An 8,948-nucleotide genomic window follows, 5' to 3' on the forward strand; every position below is an offset into this window, starting at 1 on the left:
GAGAAAGGGAAATTGTGTTTTAAAAGGAAAACATAATGCGAGTTATTATCTTGGTTTGCAAGTGAAGTTTTTATAGTTCTGGTTGAGTTGTTTGTTTTGCTTGTTTCCTTCATTTTGTTAATTTTTTTTTGTGATTTCCTGAACTATGCTTTTATGCATGAAACACTAGTATTCATCAATCATTTTTGCGGGTGTGTTATGTGATTTTTAAATGTCGTTGCTTATAAATTATAAGCATGTTTATCTTGAGTCAAGTTTACTCATATGAGCTTAAAAATCTTACCGGGGCTGTTGTTTATAACCCGGTGCACCAATCTACGGTGTAGGGTTATTTGCGCAGGTTGATGTTCGTGTTTGCGGTAAAAGAGTTCGGGGAAGTAGTGACAAGGGTAAAACAATTGTAATTTGAGAATTCTTCTTGTAACTAGTTTCTTTGTAACGATTGCATTCATTTGTAGATCAAGTTTTGTGCAATATGTAAATGCATTAATTTGAATTTGATTCGAGTTGTCATGTTTTCAAATTTGAATTTTTATTATCCAAAATTTAGGGTGTGATAGTTTGGTATCAGAGCTTATGGTGCATGTCTGGTGATAACTAGTACCAGATGAGAGTGATGGCCTGACTGCAGTGGATCTCCATCATATGCTCTCCAGTACTGATTTGTTATTAGATATGCGGTTGTGTGGCCATCCACCGCCTTGCAACGGTGCATATTGTTATAATCTGAATTTTCAATACCATTTCTTTTAATTTCTCGTAACTTAAGAGAATGGTAATTTGATTAAATTCACATTTTATGCCTTTTATTTTGTTGTTGTTCGAAGTAGCAAATGGTTTCGAGAGCCAAAAGTGTGTTATTTGATTAAGTTTATTTTACCAAAGAGTTGACTTTTAATCCGGTACTCTTTTCAGAAAACTTCTTTCATGAAAGTCGTAGAGTTCATCAATACCAGTTCGTAGACGCTCGGCATGCTTTAATTAGATGTCATATGTGGAAGTTGTTAGCAACAGAAGTTTGGTTTCCGATTTTGGAAGGAGTATAAAAGGAAGAAGAGGAGATTAGAAATTAAGAAAATTAGTTTTATACTAAACCCAGCTCGATTACTATTCACCCGAGATCGGGTATTGTTCATGTCATTTTTCCCTCTTGGTTGTCATATCTTTCTCCGGCCATATCTCCATCGTCCGGCGATGGAATTGAGTGAGATCAGTGGCGTTGGAACCGTCTATTCGTCCCTTACTGATCTGAGTTAGTATTTGGGAGATATTAGAGCTGTTTGAAGCCAAGAAATGAAGAAACAATGTTGCTGTCCCGTTTTGAAGAAGTGAGGAGAACGCCCTTTCGTGATCCTTTATATATATATATATATATATATATATATAATTAAATTAGAAGAGACAGTGATTAAACTCACTCATGCATTGCTTAGGGGATCTTCCCTATAAGCTCTTGTTTCGTAGCAAAAAAAAAAGGAGTAATTGATTCTAAACCCAAAAATCAACACCCTTTTCAATATAAAATTACAATTTTTGCCACATGTATCAATAACCTAATTTTTTTTGGTAGCTGAAGTCGACTCCCGTGAAATGGGTTTACCCAGACTACGCCAACCATTATTCTACCCTTGATCATAGCTTCCTTGATTGAAGCTTCCAATCCACCTCAATAACTCTGGGTAAGAGGTAATCAATCTCAATATGTCGGCATTAGACTCGAATCGCGAGATGGAAGCCTGACTAGTAAACGTAATCAATTCTGAAATCTTCACAATGAATAACATCATCATTCTGACTTCAATCTAGCGATTTTGTTGTCGATGCTCTGGATATAAATGGCTCGCACGATCAGAGGATGGTGGGTGGCTTATGTTTGTCTGGGTATCCATTTGAGGATCAAGGACATGTAATTGGTTTTGTTTCCCTGCGACATAGGTATATATTTGTTTCTGGGTTGTCCACGTCTACATTCTTGACATCTTATTAACCAAAGCTTATTCAAATGCTACGTAGATCCCAGCAAAGTTGTGTGTTTTTATCCGTACTAGAGCTGGAGAACGTCTGCAATCGGAATAAGAGGGCATTCCTTATTTTTCAATTGACAACATTGTGAAGAGGTATGCATTTTTATTGTTTTGATTAGTTTTCCGTGTTAGTTGAATGTGTAGGATGCTTTTGTTTTTGTGATTTTATCAAATAGGTATATTTTGGTGTACAAGGTATATACACTTCTGATCTGTTGAATAGGTGGGAGGATGAATGTGACACCTATTGAGCAGATTCGAAGTAAATGTACATCATGTATTGTTTTTTCTGTTGTCAAGGTATATAGCTGGTTAGTTGTTTGTGTATGAGGTATAGGTAATTTAGTAGGTAATGCAATTATAATTGGAGGTTGAAGTAAAATGTTTTATTCTAATGAGCATTGGAACTTGCTTGGTAGGTAATAGTATTTTCTTCTATTTAAAAGGAATACGGGAAGTGGGAGGGCCAATGTTGCACCTATTGAGAAGAGCTCATGTACTTGTACCTCACATATAGACTCCCCTCTTTGTTAGGCATATGTAGGTTTTGTTAATCTGATAATTAGGAGATAGGATCAATGTTGAACCTGATGAGCAGAATTTTAGTGCAGTTACCTAACCAATAGTGTTATTATTGTTAAGGTAAATATATGTGTAGTTGTCCATTCATAATGTATATGTAAATTAGTTATTTACGTAAGTGGATATAGGTACCTTACATGTAAGTTAATTTAAATCTTGAATTTTTGTTCTTTGTCTACATATTGTATCTTTTTTTTATGGCTAAAGAGTACGCTCACCTAGAGTTTAGGTGTGACCTACTAAAATTTGGGCGCCTTATGACTGACAAATTAAGGGCATAAATTACTGATTCAAAGCTACAAATGCTGGAAATCACACCATTCGCTAGTTTGTTTAGAGCTTTTTATGAGCGACAAATAATTGAATATGCATGTAGGAAGTCTGACAGCGACATTGTTTTCCTTTTGAAATGTTATGACAATGGTCAAAAGAGGTTTAGATTTGGGGAAATTAATGATATGATATCAGTAGACAACATTGCAGAGATGTTTGGTTTGAATGTTGATGGCGTTGAGATCAACCTTAACCAAAAGAAGATAAAAGGAGATTCAAAGTTCATCGAGAGACAATTCTCAGAAGTGAAAAGGTTGTCTAAGGTTATTTTGGAGGAAAAAATCAGAAAGGTAGCAAAACTAATAGGAGTTGAGGATGAACGTGATTTTGTTAGGATGGTCCACCTCTTGATAAACTATTGGTTAGAACGTCTATAAAATACCCTGAAAAATATCATCGTGAGTATAGAATAAGCAGGGATCGTTCAGTCCGGGGAATCAAAATGGCCTCAAAACTTATCATGTTAATGGGGGATTTGATTTGGATTATAAAACTACTACTTAAAATAAATCCTAAATTACTTATATAAAATTGATCTACCACTCATCACATAACCAAAACACGAATTCTACTCAAGAAACGTGTATGACACGCATAGAACAACAAATAGGCAGCAAGTATTCTGATTTTTTACAAGTCCATTTTAATTCCAATTCTAATTAGAGTCCGAACCGGTTCATCTACTCGTTAAGACTTCTTACTTATTTAGAATTAACGAAGCGTTCAATCTTAAACATATGCTAAAAAGAGTTCAACATAACGAAGCGTACTAGTTAAACAACAAAGTAGCACATAAGCACATTAAGTCGAATTGGAGACATGTAAGCAAGCATGGCGTCACTCATCTTGATTAAACATGCAAATTCCTAGAACTATCACAACCCTAAACAAGTATCAATAATTGAAACACGAAGCACATACTCAATCAAAGAATACTTTGGTGAATTAAATCGCAACCTTAGGAGAACCATGACCTTGGCTTCCTCAAGCATTGATTTAGATGTACAAATTCAAGGAATTAATTGAAATAAAACCTAAATTAATTTCGAAAACCTACTACCCATAGCTATTATACATGGCATAGACACGTATTCAAGAGTTCATACAATCAAAACATAAAACCAAAGAAGTCTGAATTTATATTCTTCATATATGAAACCAAAAAGATCATCCAATAAATCATTCAATGAATTCGAAAATTTCAGAAAACCAAAATAAAAATTACAAGCCAGGGATGAATCACACATTAGAAACCTTGAAGGATGGAGCAAGATGAATTCGGATTTGGAGAGGCAAGAGGATGAGCACGGTTTGGTGATGATGGATGAAGGTTTTTGGCTTGAATTTTCTAGATGTCTTTGGGCAGAATTGCAGCTTGTTTGTGAAAGAATTGAGATGCCAATTATGAAGGGAGGCCGTGCCTTTTCTAGAAAAAGGAGGAGAGGAGGGGCTGCTGGGGTTTTGATGAGCTGATCCATGTATGCACGGTTAGGATCTTTTCTTTTTAATTGGATCGAATGGCTGCCCTTGTTTTCCTTGTAGAATAAGCTCTTATCTCCTATTTCTTCTAGGGTTACACGGCATGGGCTAGGCTCCTTCTCCTTGGCTGAATTGGATAGCACGGCAAGACTATCCTTTTTCTTCTTGTATATGGGCTGAAAACATGAGTAGCTTCATCTTCAAGCTCCTTGCCGTGCTCTACTCTTTTCTAACATGGAATAGGACTCCTTGAAATTCTCTAATTCGTGCCTCTTTCTTTTCCTAGAATTATCTCTTCAAATCTGAAAATAAAAACCGAAGTTAATAAGAAGAGATAATCTATTTCGAAACTTATGTCTTAATCTAGACATTTGTTGTCTTAAAAAGACACATGTAATAAATGAGCTCAACTAAATTAGGAAACTTTCTAATTTGCAAAAAGGAAACTTACTAGAATAAGTAAATTACTAGAACAAGAAAGTTCATTTAGGAAAGCTTCGTATTAAGAGTTTGAGTTCAAGTAAGACTTTCTAAAATGGTACGTTTCCTAGTCTAACAAGGATTCCTACTCAAACTAGGACTCTAGACCAATTCTTCGTTTTTAACTCGTTTAAGCACAAATACACATCCATAACTGTCCTAGACTCCTATTGTGACTCAATGACTCAATATTACAACAATAAGGGCTAAGCAAAGTACAAATGGAGGTAAAAACATATTAAGAACATAGCACAAAGTGCTTCTATCAACTACCCCACACTTGGCTTTTGCTAGTCCCTTAGCAAAACAAAACAAAACTACACAAAATTTTATTGCCCCTAAATGATTGCCTCAGAACCTCAAAACACATAGCTTTCAAGTTAAGCATTTGCATGTAAGCACATAAATTCCAAGTTTCATAAACATGCTTCATAGTATGAATAAGTCAGATATGAGACAATAGGCACATAACATGTTTAGTCAATTCAATCCTCCTCACAAGGCATACTCTATTCTTTTCACTCAGATTCATGGTTATGATTCACACACAAGTATATGCAAGAGAAAGGATAATAAAACATCAAATAGCTTGCATATTTCAACAAATGAAAACACTTTGTGAATAATAAAAGGAAAACCTCATTTAACAACTAAGTGCACAAATGGACCAAAACCATATGCTCAACTTTGTGATCATCTCCACAAACCAAGATTTGCTCATTTTAAGAATTATTAGGATCATTCGATAATGGTGAATGTTTAGGTTTAGCTAAAGGCATGGAATATCAGGGAATCACAAAGGTAATCCAATAGACTTAGCAGAATAATCACCAGCCTTATGACACCACAGACTAGGGGTGGGCATAAAAAACAGAAATCTCAATCCCGTCTCGATCCCGTCCCGTTTCATAATAATTTATATCCCGCTTCGTCCCGTCCCGTCTCACATTTAATAAAAACTTAATAATTCTTATATATTTGTATTAAAATGAAACTAATTTATGTTCTTAATAACTCCAAAATTATATCAACTCAAATAGTAATGGTAAATTATAATATTTTGAACATAATATGTATTTTTTTTGTTAAAATTTCATTATTAAATGTTACTTTGTTAATGAAAAAGTAAAAATATAGGTTTTTATTAAATTTCATATGAAGGTGGGATTTGTCCCATCCCGTCCCGTCCCAACCAGGATTAATCCCGAGTGGGATGCATTCTTAAAAACACTCGTCCCGTCCCGATCCCGTCCCGATTCAAAAGAGTGGGATGAGACGTGGGATGAGCCCCGTCCCGTCCCATCCCGTCCCGTGCCCACCCCTACCACACACCATCAAGAACCAAATATAACTAGTTGGGCCAAAACATCATTTTCACCACAAAGTGAACATGGACAAAGGTCAAATAAACATTTTTAGACCTTCAATTTCAACTCAACTCCAAATCACAACTATAAGATCACATCTTTTCGTTTCTTTCTCTTGTATTGCCGAATTCATACATTTTTCTTTTGTTTTTTTTTTCCTCTCTTTTTTTTTGGCATGCTTAAAAGCTTGTTCATATTTTTTTTTCATGTCTTCCACCCCACATTTATTTCATGCATCACCACAACATTATCTCAACAAAAGTTCTGCCAAGTCTATAGGACAAGATAGAGGTACTATACTAAGCATGGAGATAACATAGGTAATGAAGAAAGGCTCAATGTACGCTCAAATGGGGTTCAACTAAGGGGTCCCAAACATGGCACATATAGGGATACATGGCTGTTTGGCTAAAGTTGCGGTATTTCTAGAAATGATCCATAAATCCCTTTCAAAATTAGAGCATTTTATGACTTAAAAGTTTCAACAATCACAAAAGATGAGTTCTAGTAAATTCTAGAGTCCATTAAAAGCTATGACACATAGTCATTGAATATGCAAAGAATAATGAAGTTCACAAAACAACCACGAAATTTCATATTATCACTCAAGAAGAAAGCATATATAGGCTCAAAAACTCACAGGTTGTTATGGACTTAAACTAACCAAACATGTATGCCACATTTTATTCAATCAAAATCTCACATGTTCATACCAAATCCACATTATCAATGAAATTTACAATTCAATTCTTATGAAATGCAAACTCATCATCTATGCATTTTAGAGATATAATCATCCTAGACTTTAGGGGCATCCTAAGACTCAAAACAACACATTTTTTTTCGATTTTTCAAACATTTTTTTGATTTTTTTCTTTCTTTGTTTTTCGTTTATATCATGAAATCAAAGTAAAAATCTGCAAACAATGATCATGCAACCCTACCCCACACTTAGAAAATTACATTGTCCTCAATGTAAGCTCAATAATCAAAATGTAATTCATAAGTATAGAATAAGATCACACATCAACACATATACAATTCAAGCATAAGAGTGAAGGGATAAGAAAATGCAAACTCCCGTAGACGACTCCTGCACATGTACGGTTGAAATGGGTTGCCTCCCATGCAGCGCTTGAGTTTTAAAGTCTCTCAGCCTAGACTCTCTCATGCTCATACTTCTTTCGGCCCATCTCTCACACTCGTCTCCTCATACGTGTGCTCCTCAAAAGGTTCATAGTAGGGCTTAAGTCGATGCCCATTCACCTTGAATGTTTGACCTGTTTTATCACTTTTAATTTCAATAGAACCATGAGCAAACACATTAGTAACAACAAATGGACCAACCCAACGAGAACGTAATTTGCCAAGAAAAAGTTTAAGTCTAGAATGGAATAAAAGAACTTTTTAACCAACTACAAACTCTTTCCCACGAATCATCTTGTCATGATAAGCTCTCGTTTTCTCCTTGTACATCCATGCAGCATCATAGGCGTCATTCCTTATCTCTTCAAGCTTGTTGAGCTGCAATTTCCTATGAAGACCGGCTGCATTCTTGTCCATGTTGAACGTCTTCACCGCCCACCATGCTCTGTGCTCTAACTCCACTGGAAGGTGACATGCCTTCCCATACACCAATCTGAATAGGCGTCTTGTACGCAGTCATGTAGGCCCATAATGCATCGTCCAATCGATCACTCCAATCCTTCCTTGTTGGACCTACAGTTTTCTCCAGAATTCCCTTGATCTCTATGTTGGAAACTTCTGCCATGCCACTTGTTTGAGGATGATATGGTGTCGAAACCTTGTGGGTTACTCCATACTTCTTGAGCAATGCCTCAATTGTCCGGTTGCAGAAATGAGAACCTTCATCACTTATCAAAACTCTTGGTACTCCAAACCTGTAAAATATGTTAGTTCTCAAGAAACCTGCAACCACTTTCGAATCATTAGTCCTGGTGGCCTTTGCTTCTACCCACTTCGACACATAATCAACAGCTAACAAGATATACAAGAAACCTCTAGATGAAGGAAATGGACCCATGAAAACAATGCCCCACACATCAAAAATTTCGACAATTATAATAGGAGATATGGGCATTTGATCTCTCTTACCAATATTACCTGTCTATTGACACTTATCACAAGAAACACAAAACAAGCATGCATCCTTGAAAATAGTAGGCCAATAGAAACCACATTCCAACACCTTCAAAGCTGTTCTACGAGGTCCAACATGACCTCCACATGCCTGATTATGACAGAAGTTAAGAATCGACCTATGCTCATTCTCTGGGACACATCTCCTAATGACTTGATCACTACATTATTTCCATAAATACGGTTCATCTCAAATATAGTATCTCGCCATTTTCTTCAATTTAGCCTTATTAGCATGCGAAAGTGTACTAGGAAAGTCTTTAGTAACTAGATAATTAACAATATCGACATACCAAGGCACACTTACCTCCATCCCAAAGAGTTGCTCATCTGGAAAAGTCTCACGTAGTGGCTCTCTTTCCTCATCTCGCACGATCCTACTCAAATGATCAGCCACCACATTCTTGTCTCGAATCTCAAGGTCAAACTCTTGAATCAATAGTATCCACCGGATCAATCTGGGCTTCGCATCCTTCTTTTTCATCAAATACCTTAAGACTGCATGGTCAAAATACACAACAAC

Source organism: Argentina anserina, chromosome 1 (assembly GCF_933775445.1).
Source record: "Argentina anserina chromosome 1, drPotAnse1.1, whole genome shotgun sequence".
NCBI lineage: Eukaryota > Viridiplantae > Streptophyta > Magnoliopsida > Rosales > Rosaceae > Argentina > Argentina anserina.